The sequence below is a fragment of the Macrotis lagotis genome, chromosome X, assembly GCF_037893015.1.
Source record: "Macrotis lagotis isolate mMagLag1 chromosome X, bilby.v1.9.chrom.fasta, whole genome shotgun sequence".
NCBI classification, from domain to species: domain Eukaryota; kingdom Metazoa; phylum Chordata; class Mammalia; order Peramelemorphia; family Peramelidae; genus Macrotis; species Macrotis lagotis.
The window spans coordinates 465,037,095-465,057,248 of NC_133666.1; the positions used below are offsets into that span (position 1 = coordinate 465,037,095).

General features: G+C 37.3%; 1 long non-coding RNA gene across 1 annotated transcript; it reads right to left on the reverse strand.

Moving 5' to 3' along the window:
* Positions 1 to 5,607: 5,607 nt before the first annotated feature.
* On the reverse strand, positions 5,608 to 15,345 carry LOC141502828 (uncharacterized). The gene is made up of 4 exons (XR_012472658.1): positions 15,218 to 15,345; positions 13,393 to 13,480; positions 8,505 to 8,634; positions 5,608 to 5,735 (listed from the first exon to the last, which is right to left on the reverse strand). It is a non-coding gene; the product is annotated as an uncharacterized LOC141502828 (long non-coding RNA).
* Between the last annotated feature and the right edge of the window lie 4,809 nt (positions 15,346 to 20,154).

Below are 20,154 nucleotides of genomic sequence, written 5' to 3' on the forward strand. Positions count from 1 at the left end.
GGGCAATTTTTCCAACTATGGAGAAATATGACCATGCTAGCATGCTTACAGTGGGGGTAGGGTCTGGCAAACAATATTTTAAAAGTATCCAAATAGACTTATCTGCCTTAAACCACATAGAAGGTCCTCCATTGTTCAGCTGGAAAAAATTACAAAATTCTTCAGCATAGTGTTGTCCAGGGATTTTGACACCATTGTGTATCACCAGATTGGGATGCTAGGTGGCAAAGATACTGTGCTGAATTGGGAGTCAGGAAGACCTGAAGTGAAAGTTAGCCTTAGATACTAGTTGTGTGATGCTAGACAAGTTACTTAACTTTGGTCTAAAGGTTGTTGTAAGAATAAAATGAGATAATGTTTATAAAGTACTTCCCAATCCTTAATACTAGTTATTGTTGAACTGGAATTGTGATCAGAGATGTGTGGTTAGGGTTGGCAGAAGAGTTAGAGCCTCCTCTAAAATCACCAAAAGCAAAAAAATAAAGATAAAATAAATATTAATCCTGGCTCACTGATCTTTGTTACATATGTAATTTTTGTATGATTCTAATCATTTTCATAGAAGAAACAGCTGAGTTTGTATATTTTAACCTCAGTTGCGCGATTTCTCACAAACTGGATTGAGCTTGTACAATAAGCATCTGTTTCTGTTTCTCTATATGTCACCAGTGTAATGTTTGTAGACCTTTTTATTATATATGCTCATTTTCCATAGTCTACATGATGCATTTCATAAGTTATTTAGTATTACTGATTTTGATTTCTACCTCCCACCAAAAAAAACCCACTGAGTAAAGCAATGAGTACATCTCCCTCACTCAAAGAGGATTAGACTCAAATAGGCAAATCCTGTCTCTGATACTGTTTATGCCTCCCTAGTCATGGACCCCTCCACCTATCACTGGCTGACCTAGCTCTTTGCATCCAGAAAAGGCATAACACAGAAAGGAACCAAGATCAAGACAAATTATCATTACATCTTCGTACCAAATCAGAGTACCTGGTCTTCAGCTTATCTATTCCAGCCAAGTCTCTGACTCACATTTGTCTTCTCCAACAAAGATAATCTTTAGATCTCAAAGGATGGAATAAAAATGGCCCCACCTGACCAAATTACACTAACTTTCACGGTCACAGAATAATAAATCCAGGTTCCTAGACTTCTAATGTAGTACTCTGATGAGATTGGAATCTAATTATCATGCAAACTATTATCGGTCCCTTCTAGTTCTGTCTCATTTTTATAACTAATGAGTAGGTTACCTGAAGTACTCACTTGGAAATCTACTTTCAAGATGATATTAGACCAGGAATGATCATTCTTTGGATGCAGGTATTTAACCAGTTCTAAATCACTTAACTTATGATCCTCCAGTCTATATCTCTTCATCTTCCCAGGATGATTAAATGAAATTAATTAAATGAAATCTTTACCCTAATCTATCAAAGGAGATGAAGTAAATGCAGCATAACTTGCTCATGAAGAAATCATTTTTGATCACTACTCCCATTTTGAGATGTTCATTAACTATCCTTTTTAAAATGTATTTTGATCTGTGAAGACTTGCATGAACTGATGCAGAGTGAAATGAGCAGAACTGCACACAATAACAGCAATACTGTACAATAAATAACTGTGATTGACTTAGCTATTCTCAGCAATTTCATGATGCTAGACAATTAACTAACTAAAGAACTCATGATGAAAAATTCTATATGCCTCCAGAGAAACTATTTTTCACTCTATTTCTTTCTTTTTCTTTCTTTCTTTCTTTCTTTCTTTCTTTCTTTCTTTCTTTCTTTCTTTCTTTCTTTCTTTCTTTCTTTCTTTCTGTCTTTCTTTCTGTCTTTTCTCTCTCTCTCTCTCTCTCTCTCTCTCTCTCTCTCTCCTTCCTTCCTTGTTTCTTTCTTTACCTTTTTTTCTTTCCTTCTTTTTTGTTCATTTTCTTCCAAAAATATTCAATAAGGCCTTGTTTTACATGATTACACATGTATAACAAGAATGTTTACCATCTCAGGGAAGAGAGGAGAAAAATAGAAACTCAAAGTTAAAAAAAAGGTTTAAAATTGTTTAACATGTAATTGGGGAAAATATTATTTGGTAGAAAAATATTATGCAGTTTTGACATTGATTGAAGGCAAATTTACCTGCATAAAGTTGGAAGAAGACTCTATTTTCTTATTTTTTGAAAGATGAAACAACACTTGCTCTTTTTGAGTCCTGAAACACTTTTTCCATTTTATACAATCTTTCAGAGATCATTGAAAATGTCTCTAATACTCACATGTACCAATTCTTTCAGTATTCTGGCATGTAGTTTACCTAGACCTGTTCACTTAAATTCAATCAAGGGTTCTGTTGCTATCTCCCTACTTACCCAGCTTCCTATTAATCATTTGTTGTAGTTGTTGTTCTGTCCCTTGCAATCTTTCACTTGCTGGCAGAAAAATCAGAAACAAAATAATATTGAATAGTCCCTTCTGTGACATCCTTTACCATCTCATCTAGCCCTAAGAGGAATCCTATCCCTTTTTTGATTTATCTTTTTCATCAATGTTAAAAATAGCCTTGCTAATTTTGCTTGGTTTTCCTCATTAGTGTCAGGTCATTCTGAGCCATAGTCCTTCAGATGATTTTTACAGGGCTATGCCAATACTTTGATATTTATTCCCCTCTCTCCCCAAACTTTGTTTCCATTTCCATTTTCTTTACATATTTTCCTTCCTAATTTCTAAATTGGTCATTGAGTTCTCTGAATGTTCATCTTAGACAATTCCCTTCCCTTCTCTCTCTCTCTCTCTCTCTCTCTCTCTCTCTCTCTCTCTCTCTCTCTCTCTCCACACACACACACACACACACACACACACACACACACACAGAGACACAGACAGAGAGAGAGAGAGAGAGAGAGAGAGAGAGAGAGAGAGAGCGCATTTCCCTTTATCCTTAGAGAATTTAATTCTTAAAAATCCTTCTGTCTCTCTTGGTTTGACTTCTATAATATTTCTCTGAACCATTTGAAGTATATCCTTTAAAATTTAAAGTTTAGGGGACCCATCAGACTAAGTCAATCTTACTCTTCATCTGTATCAAATTATAAGGCAATGGTCACTTTCCCTAAGAATTCCAGCTTCAGCAACAAGATTCTTATTTGTGAGAAACACATGCAGGAGATCCCTTCTCATTAGTTCCTTCACCTTTTAAGGAGTAAAATTACAATCAAGGGAAGGAACAAAAGTATTAGCAGATCTGCTTTTTTTTAGAGAGAGAGTTCCAGCAGGAATCTGGAGAATTGAAGTCCTTCATCACTACTACTTCATATCTCCTCCCCACAGCCCCCAACAGCCTTATAATTTGTTTCCCAAAATGTCATCTATTTCCTCATTTTGCTCAAGTATCCATGCTCCAATAGAGGAATAGTTCTCATTTTCTCTTGCCAGGGAAATAATTGTTGCTTATTCCTCCAGAGAGAATAGCACATAGGAAAGTCCAGAAGTTTAGAACCTGTATATATTCTCTAGTGGTTTGGAAGATCAGACTTGGAATTGCAATTTTTGATAGCACAGAAGACAACCTAGTGCCTGTGGTTGTGTTGAAAGAGTATTCCAAATATGCATGTGTGTGAGATTAAAGAAAATGTGGAATCTGTGCATGTGGGATGCAGAGTTTAAGAGTCAAGGAAATGTGCTTGGAACTTGGTGTGACAACAATGGGAGTGACTAAGAAAGACTAGGAGTGCAGCTGCAGAACGTCTGGGGGACTGTTCTTAAGATATGCCCCAAAGGAAGTTTGTGATAAAGATGCCGGGCTTACTGGGCAGGAGGTGTCAAGGCTATTAGTTACAGACAGACTGGGAATCTCAAAGGTCAGCTCCCTGGAGGCCTCATCTCATAAAGTCAAGCTGCTAGTTCTAAAGAGCAAAAGGACAGAAAATGCAGCTTGCCTTGGCATGGCATGATAGAGGAGTGATTCAGAATCCATGGATTTTCTTCTTAAAATCTTTTTCAAGAAAGCTCAGATAAACAAGTGTCACAAGAACCAGAATTCCAACTAATAATCCTCACCCATTTTCTTAACCATGACTTTCACCTGGATTCCTATAAGTAAACTTACTCATAATTTTATAGCAGTTTTAAGGTTTACAAAGCACTTTCCTACCAGTTGAGGCAGCTAGGTGGTACAGTGCCTGGAATCAGGAAGACTTATCATCTTGAGTTCAAATCCAGTTTATAAAACCTTGTGCTAGTCAGATAGCCCTGTTTACCTCAGTTTTTTCATGTGCAAAAATGAGCTGAAGAAGGAAATGACAAACTATTCCAGTATCCTTGCCAAAAGTATTCCAAATGGGGTCATGAAGTCTGACAAAACTGAAAACAACTAAACAATCAAATGACCCTGCAAGGTAGATTGTGTGTTATTTCCATTTTGCAGATGAGAAAGATTTGATTTAGTGATAAGGGTAGCATATTGTAGCAAAAAATATTGTGGCATATTGAACAGAGCACTGGACTTGCAGTTAGGAAGACTGACTGAGGCAGTTATATTCTATGGGTGACCTTGACCAAGTCATTTAAACTCCCCATGTCTCCATTTTCTCATCTGTAGAATGATGGGCTTGGATTTGCTTGCTTCTCAGGTTTTTTTCCTAGGTAGAATTCTGGAAATTCTCCTATGCTTTATCCATGTTCACCCTGCTGGTATAAGGATAAGCTATCCTGATTCTTCTTCTAGAACTCATACTTTCTACCTTTCTTTCCTCACAAATAAGTTCCCAGAAGCTGGAGGATGGGCCCAAGGGGCTTTAGACTAGAAGTGATCAGCCTCTGATAGCCCCAGAAAATAAAATAATCTCATGTATGCTGTAATGTAGGAAAACCCCCTTCCTTTCACCCTCTAAGAGGTCACTCAAGACACCAGTTTAGGAGGTCATCTGATAAGGAGAAGGATCTGAAGGAGAATAGAAAGGCTATCCTTCCTCCTCCATGATGTCTAACATGTGATAGAATTCTTAGTTCCATGGGAACTGCTTCCACCTGGTCTCTGAAGGGAAAGAGGAAGTTCATTAAATATTCTAAGAGCCCTACTTTTATTCTGTAAAAAGTCACTTATCTAGGCTGTAAGTGATTCATGTTGCCATATTTGACCCTAGCCTGAAGCAGGTAGAAAACCATTCAATTTGGAGAGTTTAAGGAGTAGTGACAATGGGACTATAAGTTAGGAACCAAGGAATAATGCTAACACATTATATAGGCCTGGGTTTCAACAAGTAGCTAATACTTGAAGATAGAGAACAAGTATATCACCCTCCTTCCTTGCCAACACAGCAGGGAAAGACCAAGTTATCATGATCACTAAGCAAAAATGCCCTCACTATGATTAGTCACAAATCACTCACAGACTGGTTATAAAGACAGCCAAAAAAAGGGAGGAAAAAAAAGGAAAAAAAAACCCAAACACAAAACTACCACCCAACTCCAAACAGCACTGACTTATCAAACAGCCAGATGACATTTCAGGGAAATCTGATGATTAGATCCTAAGTTTGGCCATCTGCAGGATGTAAGAAGAATAGAAGGAAGCTGAGAAGGTTTGGCGATCACATTTATAATTAGCAATTGAAACAATCTTCCTGGTGTTCACTGAATGAGACTTGAATATTTCTACTGTTGAACAAGATGATGATGCAAAGCCTGGATAATTATAGCTGTTTGTATAGAGTCGAGCACCCAATCTCCTTAGAAAAGAAAAGTTGTTGTGCCCAATGTAGTTTGCCTCCATTTTTGTTAACACTGTTATTCTATGCCAGCTGAAAAGCTAATTTTTTCAACCCTCCCAGAAGTCCCTTTCAAATATGCAGTTCTCCATGAGTATTTTTAAGCCCATTTAAAAAGGGGACTAAACCTAATTTATAGCAAGATACTGAGAAACAGGTTATTGCCAGCAATGTTACAGGCTTTTTATTGTAAGTAATTTTTGTCCTTGGAAATATATCTGAATTCACGTGATAAAGAGTGATGATACAACTAGTTTCTCTTACAGTTGTAAGAGAAAAAAGCAGCATTCTCTAAAACGTCCCTTGAGATGCTGCTCAATGGGGTAGGCAGAACAATGGACCTGAATTATAAGGCCTGGGTTCAACAGCAACAAAAACTATGACAAATAAACCTAAAAGTTCTGTAATCTTAATGACTAAGCTTGGCTCTAAAAAGAGCAGAGAAACTGAACCAACCTCTCTCCCTTCTGTGTAGAGATATTGAACTATGAATGTAGAATATTACATAAAGAAAGGGTCAGATTCAGTTAATTGGTTGCTTAGTTTTTTTAGATGCTTTTTTCTCCCTTATATAAATATTTTTTCTTATTCTTTTTCTCTGTCTCTCACTCTCTTTCTCTTTCTGTGTCTCTGTCTCAATAAACGATAGTTTTCTGGACAGGAAAGTGGAAAGGGATCTATTTATCTATCTATATTTCTATCTATATATATAACAAAGGATAGTTTTTCAGGGCAGGGGAGTGGGGAAGTGAAGATTATAAAATCAAAAGATGTCAGTTTTTTTAATTAAAGAAAAATGAGCTAAAATCAACAAACATTAAGTACTTAACTATATCCAAAACATTAAGCACTTAACAGTGTCCAAATAACTGGGAATTCCAAGAAAAAAAACACAATTGAGGAGCTTACATTTTGCTAGGAGGAATTCACATTTATTACAGTGTTTTAAGGTTTGCAAGACACCTTAGCAACAACCCTAGGAGACAGCATTTATAAATACTGTTATCTCCATTTCATAGATAAGCAAATAAACTCTTGAGTAGTTAAGTTGCTCTGTCAAAACAACAGATATTTAGTGTCTGAGGTTGGGGTTCACACTCCCTTCTCCTTACTTCCTATGGAGCATTCTATCCTCAAGGCCATTATGTGTACAAGGATAAGGATAATATAAGTTATCAGAAGCATTCCTGATGAGAATGAACTGAATTTCCCCAGCATGCTTGGACCCATAAAATGATTTCACACTGAAAGGAAGATGTCCCTGGGACTGTATTTTCAATAAGACTTGTGCACCTATAACATAGGATGATTGTCTCCCAGGGAGACTGTGGAAGGATAATTTTAGAAAGGAGAAAAGTCATGATACAGGTCAGAAGAGGTGCAAGTGAAACTACAGGGCCAATTTCCAGGAATCCAGGAGATTCAACATGTTCTTCAAACACAGTGGAACATGCTGAGAATAGAGACATGAGGTGGAGCAGCATGGTACTAGCAGCACAGTATTTGAACTCTGAGGTCAGGATTGCTTATGCTGAAGGCTTCCAGATATCTCTTTCTAGTTCCTGAGACAGAAAGACCTTTCCCAATTTCAGAGATGTTAGTCTCTGAGAATTTGTTTGTCCAAGCTACTCACATCAGAATTGGAATGTTTGTTTTCATTTTGCAGTATTAGTATATATTTTTGTGTTAATTTGATATTCAATTCTCACTTAAATATTCTACTTTTTTAAAAAAAGGAAATAGGTTAGTATTTTGGGTCTAAATATTGCTAGCTCCATGACTTTGATTAAGTTACTTCCCTTCTCTGGGACTCTGTCTTCATCTGTACAATGGGAGGGCTGTAATTACTGATCTCTAATCCTATGATTTCTATGTTACTACATCTCTTGGAAAGTCTTCTCACTCATTAGTTTAAAGACTGTTTTTCTGGACCTGTGATTTCATCAGCAAAAGAAATTCATGCTGATTTGCAGGAGCAACTCAATTTTACTTTATAAAGAATTTATCTGGGGCACAGAAAATAATGTGCTCATGGACATACAAGCTACCATGGAAAATTATTACTATCATCATCACTCATCCTCATCAATGTATCAGAGACAGAATTCTGAATCTAGTTCTGAGGCCACCCAGGTTATGACTTAGAATTAAAAATGATATTTAGAAACCTGTTATTAAAAAATGTCAGAACTAGAAGAAAATTTATCACTCATCTGTTTCACCCCACTCCATGTCCATTGTACAGATGAAAAGTAAAGAAACAAAGCCCCAAAAGAAGAAATTATTTGCTCAGGCACATGCAGGCAACAAAGGACAAAGCCAGAACTTGGACATAGATTTTAGAACCAGTCAAACTCATATTAGGTATAGCATCGCTTCCTAAGTCAGAAGGAATGAGTCAATTAAAAAAAATCACTATATAATTTTCTTTGTTTTCTTCCCCTCAACTAACCTCTTAAAAGGGTTGTTCCTATAATTTTTATTTCTTTCCCAGGAAGTCCTTTTGCTAGATGTTAGTCCTTGGAGAGAGTTGCTGAAAGCTTTGTTATATTATCATATCAATTATCATATTATTCCCTCAAAGTTTATTTACCTGAATGGGTAGGGGTCCATTAGAGCAAAATTCAATACAGATATATGAGGCAACTTAAATGTTAACACTCTTAACTCTCAAACACACACCACTGCAAGTCAGTGAGAATCAACCCATCAAAATTAATAAGCACCTACCATATATTAGGTGGTAGAATGGATATAGTGCCAGTCCTAGATTCAGCAGGACTTCAGTTCAGATTTGATTTCAAACACTTACTAGCTCTGTGATCCTGGGGAAAGTCACTTCATCCTGTTTGTCTCAGCTCTTCATCAATAGAAAGAGTTGAAGAAGGAAACAATAAACTGGTAACTTTGTTAAGAAAACCCCAATGGAGTTATGAAGAATCAGACACGACTATAGTAATATAACTATTGTTATAACTATAAACATATAAAATGATACAACGAATAGATATTCCAAGGAATTTGAAAGAACAAAGACAGAAACAAAATAATCTTTGCGTTTGAAGAACTTACATTCTGAGAGACATGTATGTATATATGCATGTACATGAGCATATATATATATGAATATAATTATGTACAAAATAAATTCAAGATAGCTTTGGGAGGGAAAATACTAATAGCTGGAGGAATGAGGAAAAAATCCATCTTGAAGCTGAAATTGAGTTGGCTCAGTCTTGAAGCAAATGTGGAGGCCTGGGGAAGAGTGAGAATGAGGGCATGGAAGATGGCAGTTTTTCCTCCTTTGCTGAGCCGACACTCAGAATTGTTATCAAAGGTGAGTGATGCTACAGTAATCAGGTGGTAAACTGAGGAGTACAAAGAGGAGAGAAATAGTGTGAAAGATAAGTCCCACAGTGGAAATATGTAGCAGAAAGAGTATTGAATTTGGACTGAGGGCACCTAAGTTTAATTACTAACTCTGTTACAGTCTGATCTCTATATCTTACCAGCTGGGTGACATTGTCCAAATCATTGTGTCCTTCTGGGACTCTCTGTCTCCATCTTTCTAACCAGGCCAACAAGACAATCTCTAGAAGATTCCTTAGGGCTCTGAATTCTATGATTCTATCTCTCTTCCCCAAGAGTTTAAATTACTCTAATTCAGTTCATACACTTGCCCTGAGCTGGTTTCCAAACCTAACAGTTCTACCAGTAAACTTTTTACCAGCTCCTTCCTCAACCTCCTATGCCTCTCCCATTCTAAATCTTTTCATTTGGATCAGAAACTTGCCTTATTAATCATATGCAAATATCACACTGATAGCTTTTTGCATATAATTTGTTCTCCAGCACACTCTGGAAAGGATTCAATTAAAATTGAACCAGTGATCAGAGAGACCCAGTCAACATTCAGTTAAATACCAGATTCTACTCATCTGGAGAAAAGAAACCCATCACACACTGAGTAGTTGGGAAAATAAAGCCCTTTGAACACCCCACCCCCACCCCCGACATCACTGTGTAACCAAATTCAGGGAATCAACTTTCCAAATCCTTTTTGAAAACTAACCCAGAACTGTTGGTGGGTATGGATCCTAAGAAAGAAGGCGGGGGGGGGGGGGGGGGACAAAAAAACAAAACGCACTTTCAGGAAAAGTCATCATATCTTTTTTCTCCCAGCTGCTGAATGAGGGGAAGGAGGGGAAGAATTCATCAAGACCGAGATGGAGCAAACTGTAGATGTCTGATTCTTTGAACAAGCTGTCTTATAGTTGTTTAAATTAGGGACTGTCACAAATAGAGATACATTTCATACAGCTGTTTGTTCAGGACTTAACCTTAATTCTCCTTCAAACATTGTTTATTGTTAAGAGGCCTTTGCATTCAGGAATCGTTCCCCAGCACATCTGCAGTGGGAGAAACAATTCGGAGGGAGCTGGCTGGAGCGGGATTAGCACTGCTGCTAAATACTGCATTGTGCTTAGGGAAAACAGGGAGATAAACACGTTGGAAAGCGGCTCCGTTCAGGCATGTGAGCCAGCGAATCCTGATTTGACACCAGCCGCTCCGGAGAGCCCAAAGGTCGAGCTGGTCCGGAGTCCGGCAGCAGCGGGAGGAGCGCGGGGCCGGCCCGGGGCCCCGTCCGGTCTAGCCCAGTTCTGGGCGCTGGACCCAGGTGGAGGAAGAGGAGTGGTATCCTGTCTGTGTCTGTCCCCCACCAAGGAGAGGCCCTCTGACCCAGCCAGGAAAAGATGGCTTTCTCTGATAGGAATAATGATTAATAGTCGGGAACAATGGAGGGGGGGGCTCAGGGGGAAGGCTCCATTGAAACTCCAGTTCTGCTCCTTGTTAGGGAAAAGTTACGACGTGATCTTTCCCTGATTCCTGGGGGGCCCAGGTTAACTGATGAATGAGAAAAGAGGTTCTGCTTTGTATGGGTGTAGCAGGGACCGCCTTGGCGAGCTGGCCAAGTCCAGGGCATCCTTCTCTGAAGAATGTTCTCAAATTTATAAAATAAAATAGAGGGTTACAAAGGAAAGGGGCGGCTAGGTGGCGCAGTGGATACAGCCTGGAATCCGGAGACTCCTCTGGAAGAACACAGATTCCTCAGTTCAAGTCTGGCCTCAGATTCTTACTAACTGTGGGACCCTGAACTCACTTAATCCTGTTTCCCTCAGTTTTCCCAGCTCTCAAATGAGCTGGAGAAGGAAATGGCAAACAGAATCTTTGCCAGCTGGGACCTGATTAAAAATGCCCCAACATAAAAAATTACAAAGAAAACCAATCATTTAGTCATAAAGTTCTCAACATATGGACAGGAGTTCAAATCCATCCTCAGACACTTGATTCTAGCTGTGTGACCTTGGGCAAGTCACTTAACTCTGTTTTCTATCCAGGGTCATCTCCAGTTGTCTTGAGTCATATCTGGTCACTGGACTCAGATGGCTCTGGAGGAGAAAGTGAGGTTGATGACTTAGCACAGCCCCACCCCCACCCCCAACTCAAATCCAATGCACATGCTTGTCATGGCATCATCTCCCTGATGTCATGGTCTTCTTCAAAAATGAAGGACAGGGGTTTGGCTAGGTGATGCAATGGATAGAGCACCGGCCCTGGAGTCAGGATCACCCAAGTTCAAATCCGGGCTCAGACAATTAATAATTACCTAGCTGTGTGGCCTTGGGCAACCCACTTAACCTCATTGCCTTGCAAAAACCTAAAAAAAAATGAAGGACAAACATATATATATATATATATATATATATATATATATATATATATATTTATATATAGTTTTAAAATAAATTTATGAATTCCAGTTTAATCATTTCTATATTAAATTCTTCTTCTTCCACACTCAAATTGCAATTGAAATTTTATGTCCCTGTATTTTCTGAAGTCATATAGGTTCAGGGAGGAAATGGTACTTTGAGAGGAAGGTTAGCACAGAACTCCTTTAAAGCTTAACTCAAACAGCATCGTATTTTGTCTTTTCTTTGCATCCTCAGGATTTAGTACATTTCCCAACACATAGTAAGTATTTAATAAATAATTACACTGAGTAACTGACTTTCTACATTAGATCTTTCCCAATCCTTCTCCCTTCCCACAATTATCTTGTGTTTATTTTTTATTTATTTGGGCTTTCTATATTAGGCCTTTCTTAAGTCTACTCCCCAATTTTCTCCCCTCCCACAATTACCTTGTGCTTATTTTTTAATTTATTTTGGATATATGTTCTCTTTGCTAGTAGAATATAAACTTCTTGAGGGCAGGAACTATTCCATTTTTGTCTGTCTCCAGTATCTTTCTTTCTCCTTATTACAGTACCTAGTACACAGTACAATGACAGCATTAGACACTAGACCTATGATTTCATTGATATTAGGAAATCTCAGGAAAGGAAATGCCATTCTTCAAAGTAGGATGGTATCTTCACTTAAAGTTAATAGTTTTATAGAGTTGAAGAGAACACTGAGAGGTTGTGACTTATACTGGGTCATCATAGAATCACTATGTCAGAGATGGGTCATGAAGCCTAACTTCATGGTCGTCCTGGCTTCAAGGTCAGCTCTCTATCCACACCAGCTCAGGTAAAAGAATTTTTTCTCTGTCACTCTGACATAATTTTGGTTATAGGAGACTTTGTTAGAATCCTAATTGCCCTTAGGGTTTATTTTTTGTTTGAGGTACAAAACTATGCTTAAACATAATAAAACCTAGATTTTTAACATCTATAATTTCTGCATTGTATAAGATAAATTTAGGTAGCAATTACCTACCATATGAACTCAAAAAGAAACTATTTCTTGCATAAGAGGCCTATGGCAAATCATTTCTCCAGGTCTTTAGTTTTATATCTCTTATATGAGAGGATCATATCAGATAATTTCCAAATTCCATTCCAGCATTAAAATTCTACCTTCCATCTCATCTTTCTTCATCAGTCTTACTTTGGTATCTTTTTTCAGGGAGAGTTAATCATTCCTTCCAAAACTCATATTCTTTTTACATATTTCAATCTTGTACATGCCTCTTAGATCATAAAAGTTAAAGAAAAGATAGATTCATAATCTCATGCTTCTTTCAATGTCATAAAAGTCAAACAAATTTAGTTAAGCAGAATCATAATCTGAGGAGTCCATTCCCTAAGGAAAAAGACCTAGTTAAATAGACTCTACAAGCAAAAGAATTCAGGTTACAGATTAAACTACATTTAGAGATACACAGTGGATTAAGGGAGAATGGATTTACATGTCTCTAAGGAATAGAGACAGGTGAAATTCCTCCCCTAGCTTCTTAGCTAGGGAATTGTTAGGTTCTAAGTTTTCACCTCTCATGTACAGGTTTCTGCCAGTTCAGTAACTACCTAACTAGAAGAAACAACTATGACCTTCTCAAATAATAAGAATTAATAAAAAGAAATTAAAGTATTCATAATAGATTTTAAAAATTCTAATAATCAGTCACATAGCCATGTAGGAGCAGAGCAAGGTATTGAACTTCTAATTCCTATTCCAGGGTTCTTTCTACCATCATTCTACACCATACCCCCCAAAGAAATCATATCATATGTATGCTTTATCAAGCATTCAGAGAAATGTAAATCACATACCTGTCTAAAGGGACATCTGCATAGCCCAGGGGGAGCATCTGCTTGTCTAAGAGGTGTAAGATGCACTCTGATGATTGTTCTTCTCTCCCTAGGAAAAAAAAAATATTCGCTCTATTGTGGCTAGTGGCTGATAATATTCATGGTTAATATTAGGGAAGGTAGGTGATCCAGGCTTTCTGTAACATTGCTATTGGCAGACTCTACTTTCCCTTTACCTCATCAAAATAGATATGGAAAGTGACTTCTAGAAGAGTTTATGCCCATACTTCAATTCTTTTATTTCTTCTTCCATTGAAATCTCAATTCCTCTGGGATACCATCAAGATTTAAGCAATGGTAGAAAATTCATTGACTTTCAGTTAAGCTTTAGATGGCCTTCTTTGTATATATAGTCCATCACTAGGCCAAGTCTCTAATTCTTTTCCATATGCAAGCATCTGCTGAAGACTGTCTTCCTTTGCTATAACCCTTCAGAACCCACAGCTATATCCAAAAAAGAACTCATAAATATGTTAGGTCATATAGACATCATATATGCTTAGTGGCTGCAATTGCCTTATCTGAAAAAAATACAATCCTTGTGAAATCATGATCTGATATGTTATCTTTATAGAACTAGCATGCCAATTAGGCACTTCTGTCTTAGAGTGATCTTTTCCTTAAAGATAATAGGGGGATGCGGTCCGTTTGGATTTGTCCTTTCTGAGCCTGAGAGTTTGTAGCCAAAGATCTGTGTTCAAGTTCTACTTCTTATATCTACTGCTACCACTACTGCTATTGCTACTACTACTACTACTACTACTACTACTACTACTACTACTACTACTACTACTACTACTATAGCTAGCTAAGTAAGATTGATTAAGATCTATTATGTGACAGGCAAATAATTTTGTTTTACAATTTCATTTGATGCTTACAAAAAAACTTTGATGTAGGTGTTATTATTGTCTCTAGCTGAGAAACCTGAGGCAAATAGAACATGATTTGTTCTAAGTCACAAAGTTAGTAAATTTTTGATGCCAAATTTGACCTTGGGTCTTCCTGGTTCTAGGCCTAGTGCTCTACCCATGCAGACCAAAGTGGAGGGAGTGTTGGTGAGGGATCTTCTGTTTGCAGATGAAACTGAGATGCCACAAAGTATGGATCAAATCTCTGCTGCCTATGCTTATTTTGGTCTAACAATTAACACCAAGTAAACACAGATGCTCCATCAGCCAGCACCAGACCATCCATATGTGGAACTGTCGATTACAGCAAATGGAGAAGTTTTGAGTACTGTGGACAAGTTCATTTACCTTTACAGTGTCCTTTCCAGGGAGGTATATGTTGACAATGAGGATGAACTCACATTGCCAGAGCTAGCTTAGTATTTGGGAGACTCAGAAAGAAACTATGGGAAAGAAGAGGGATTAGATGGACTTCCAAACTGAAGGTCTACAGAGGTGTTGTGCCTGTGAAAACTGGACAGTCTATAAGCATCATGTCAGGAAACCAAATCACTTCCATTTAAATTGTCTTAGGAAGATTCTGAAGATCACCTGACATGAGAAAATACCAGACACAGAGGTTCTTTCTTGAGCTAAACAGTCTAGCATTCTAACACTACTACAGAGAGTACAACTATGATGGACTGGACACATTCTTAGAATGCCAGATATATGCTTGACAAAAAACAAACAAACAGACAAATCCCCAAATGCCCCCAAACCCCCACCTATTTTATGAAAAACACACAGAGCAAGCCTTCCTAAGTGGGTTAGAACAAGCAATACCAAGACATCCTGAAGGTCTTATTGAAGAACTTTAGAATTGACTGTACAACCTGGGAGACACTGGCATAGACTGCCCAGCCTGGCATGCCCTCATCAGTGAGGGTGCCATACTCTATGAAGAAGGTAGAATCAAAGCTTCTCAAAGGAAACATGATATTGGTAAGTTTAGAGTACCCATCCCAGGTCTTCATATGGACTATTTGTGCCCAGCCTGAGGTAGAGTATTCTGAGCTCATATTGGTCTGACCAGTCACAGTTGGACACACTGTGACTTTCCTCAACCATAGTGATGTCATTTTGGTCTTCTTCAATAATGAAGGAAAAGAACCAAACCAACCAACCAACCTAGATGATTGGCAGAAAGAATACCATAATTGGAATCAGGTTAGATATGAATTTACATCCTGCCTTTGACATACATAGGAGCATAAGTTCCTAGATTTACCTACCAAATAGTCCAACTGCCTCAATTTTACAGAATAAGGAAATGAGGCCCAAAGAGTGTGTGTGATTTGTTAAGGGCTATAAACTAGCATTTGGGGCAGAATTATTCCAAGTCCCATGTTGTTTCTACAACCCCACATCCATCTTCCTTATTAACTGTGGGACTGAGGGTAGCTCACTTAACATTTCTGAACCTCAATTTCCTCAGCAATAAAATGATGCTAAATAATTTTTACTGCTGAGGATTGTTTCAAGGATTACAGTTAACATTTAAATAGTCCTTTAAATTTTACAAAGTTCTTTATAAATATTATCTCATTTTATCCTCATTACAATCCTGAGAGATATGTGCTTTTATTATCCATATTTTACAGATGAGGAAACTGAGGCAGTAATAGGTAAGGCTACTTGGTTAATGACCTAGATCTTATAAGTGTCTGAGGCAGAATTTTAACTCAGGATTTCCAGACTCCTGCACTGTTCAGGACTCCATTCACTATTCTATCTAGCTGCCTATCAGTTATAGAGCTGGAAGAGATTGTAAAGGTCTCTATCATTTTACAAATAGGGAAATTGTGGCCTACAGAGGTGAAGTGATCTGACCCAGATGATATAGGAGACAGAATCATACCCTGGTCTTCTTATTCCAGATACATTATCTTTTTACCATGCCACACTGACCATAGCAAAAAGCGGTCTGGAAATGTTAAAGTGCTTATGTAAATGTCAGAAATTATGAATTTTTTGTGATTCTTTGCAAGTCATTTGACATTAGCTGGTTTGAATTTCCTGATCTATAATATAGAGATTAGATTGATTGGACCCATTTGCTTAACTATAAAAATTAAAGGAGGACATTCAATTTCATCATAGCTAAAATTTTGTGATTCTTTGAAACACAGTTATATAAGAACCATTCCTCAGCAATCACAGGATATGAATAGTTTTCAGAGGAAGAAATCTATCAATAAGCATATAAAATAAGCTCAAAATAATTAATAATTAAATAAATTAAAATGTAAGTAATTTTAAGATGTCCTCTGACACCTTTCAGACTGGCAAAGATGACAACTGAAAAATGTTGGAGGGCCTTTGGGAAGACAGGCGCATCTATCAACTATTGATAGGACTGTGCTTCTGCTATGGAGCAGCCGTTTTAGAAAGCAATTCAGAAACAAGATCAGAAGGTTACCAAAACCAGATTATTTCCTCAAGAAATCAAAAGATATCCAAAAATTAGAAATGAAGACATTGTTCTCCCATGGAGACAAATTTTTTATATGAATATAATTGAATAGTATTATGGCACAAGGAATGATGAAGTGGACAATTTCTTAAGAAACTAACACCACTTTTTTGAACTTGTGTAAAGAACAATTCTTACAATGATAACAACATTATAGAAAAAAAATAACTTTCAAAGACCTTAGAACTTGAATCAATGCAGTTATACACTCTGAGTCCAAAAAAATAAAGATGAAATATGCCACTCGCCTCCTGATAGAAGTGATAGACTTTAAATTTAGAGACATTAATGTTCAGACATGGCTAATGTGATAATTTGTTTTGCCAGACTATGTAGATTTTTTCCAAATTAAAAAAAAAATCCTCAATGAGGGAGGAAAGCTAATTTTAAAAAAAATGTTAATTTTATTATTTATTAAATTTTGCTATTTGCTTTTCACCTTTTTCTAACTCTTTGTGACTCCATTTGGAATATTCTTGGCAAAGATGCTCGAGTAATTTGCCATTTCCTCCTTCAGTTCATTTTACAAATGAGGAGCTAAGTTAAACAGGATTAAGTAACTTTCAATTTTTCCAGGGTCACAAAGTATCTGAGGTTAAATCTGAACTCAGGTCCTCTTGACTCTTGACTCTTGACTTGCCCTTGTATTAAATCTTACTATTTCTCAAAATATTATTTTATTTATTACATTTCATTTAAATTATTAACATAATTTAAATCACATTTTTATTTTATTCCTTATTTGAAAGTAAAATGTCATAAATATAAAAATTTGAAGAAAGTCATAAAAGGGTAAAATTAGGTGGGAAGCTAGATGGCACAGTGGATGGAGTACTGGGCTTAGAATTTGGAAGCCTCATGAGTTCAAATCTGGATTCAGATACTATGTGACCCTGGGTAAAATCTCTTAACCCTGCTTGTTTCAGTTTCCTCATTTGAAAAATGAGCTAGAGAAGGAAATGGCAAACCACGCTAGGATCTTTGACAAGAAAATCCCAAAATGGGTTCATGAAGATTGAGAAAAGACTGGACAAACCATAAAAAAGTAAAGATAATTTCTTGAATTCTACTATTCTAGAATCTATTATCTTGAATTTTTCTGAATATGTAGCAATCCCATCTCTTCAGAGTAACTGACCTAGTCATTGGGTTCCTATCAGTGATTAGATCTTTATAGAGTAATAGGTCTTTAGTCAAAAGAACCAAGTTCAAATCCTGCCAGCAGGGTTTACTCTCATTGTGATCTTGGACAAGTCTCTGATTCCCCAGACCTAGGATTCCTAGTCTTTGACTAGAGGATGTTAGACTAGTTGGCTAGAGAGATTCCTTCCAGCCCCACACCTTTTGTCTTTGTTGTTCCTTGATTCACTGATCCAATTATCACCACAGACCAGTCATTAGATTACCAGTCATTAGATTATAAAGAGAATTGTGAGGGTTCAAGGTCATGGGGACAATGAGTTCTGTAGAGAAAGACAGCTCAGCTCAGCTTGGTAGGAAGGCATCACCCACATTCCCCAACCCATCCGGGTTGCCTTACTTACCTTGGCTGTTCTGAAATCATTCCGTGAAGACTAATTAGTAGAAACCATCTACATGCCGTAGTAGAGCTGACTTCCCCTGATAATGTAAATACCAATCTGAGCCAACATTAAATAGCTTTAAATGTTCAAGGGAATGCTCTTTTTAGTCCTTACCTCCTCTCTCCTCCCCCAACATTCATCAAGGCATCAGGGGAAGTAAACCCCTCAACAGTCATCCAATATGTTTATTGCAAGAAAACAACAGGCACAGGCAAATCTCCTAAATTGGTCAGAATCTTAACAGGACTAGAAATTCCCTTAACATTTAGTTATAGCATTAACTACCTCCATAAACTAAATCTAAAAACAGCAGAAATAATAATAAAAAAAGATATTTATGGCGGCATTACATGATATGCAATAGTAAAGAGACTCCCTTCCAATCGTCAATCCATGAGCTTTGTGATCTTGGATAACTGGCAGCCTTCCAAAAACATAAAACTAAAGCACCCTATCCATTCAAAACTGCAGCCCTTATCCCTTGTGTTCCTTAAAAAAGGTGAACAGACATATGTATATACATCTTAGTGGGTTGTAAGTTGTGGCCTTTTAAAGCTGAAAAAATATTCACAGTATTTTTTGGAAAATCATTTTCTCCGCATGTGTTTTAAAATTTCTATTTAATTAATGAGAAAAAGTGTCACAGCAGCTAATGTGATTGCCACAATGCAGTTCCGAAAACAACACATGCAGAGACATGGGAAGAGGAAGGCCTGGTAGTGTGGGTGTTGTCAGACAAGCAGCAATACTTGGAGAACAAAGCCCTTGAGAATGCTCTGTAATAGAGAACAATAGGGCACTGGCAGAAGTGGGTGAGAAATAATAACAACACCTTATGTTCAAATTACACCTTTTGTCCTCGATTTCAAAGCACTGTACACATAAATTAAATCTCACAATATCCATCTGGGGTTACCCCCACTTCACAGATGACAAAACAGCTACAAAAAGGTGAAATAAGTTGTTCACATCAGGAACAGAGTCAAGACTGGAATATGTTTCTCTCCAAGATTTTCTTCCATATACATGATTTGAATAATCTAACCCATAGATATGAACTAAAGCAAAGTCAACTCAATCAGTTTTTTGACATTACATCTTTGAGATTCATTGCAGTTTAATAGCAAGTGGAGTTTTGGAATATGTTAGAGAAACTGAGTAGTTACATATTGCCCTTTGTTTACATCAGTTACAGTTATAACTAGGATGGAATGGTCAGCATTTAACCCCAGGATATAACGATTTTTAGGGGGCAGTGACAGTACTTGTACTCTTTGGATGGGTAGCCACATCTTAGGAGCATGCTTGTTCCTTACATATCTGTAACACAATATCATATGATATAACCCTATATCTGTAACATCATATAACATAATATAATCCTGTATCTGTAACGTATCACATAATAGCATACTCTTTGGATGGGTAGCCACATCTTGGGAACCTGCTTCATTCCCATTTCATAATATAGCCTTATATCTGGAACATCAAATCATATAATATAGTCCTATATCTATAATATCATTTCACATAATATAGCCTTATATCTATTATATCACTATCACCATTTTTTTTCACTGTTGGAAACCATCATCTTCAGTAGTAGCAATTGTAGTAGTGCCTCTCTCCCAGGATCCAGTGGTCAACTCTTCACACTGCTGCCATATTCTTACCCTTCTTCAGGGTTAAGGTAGATGACCACCTTTATCATGCC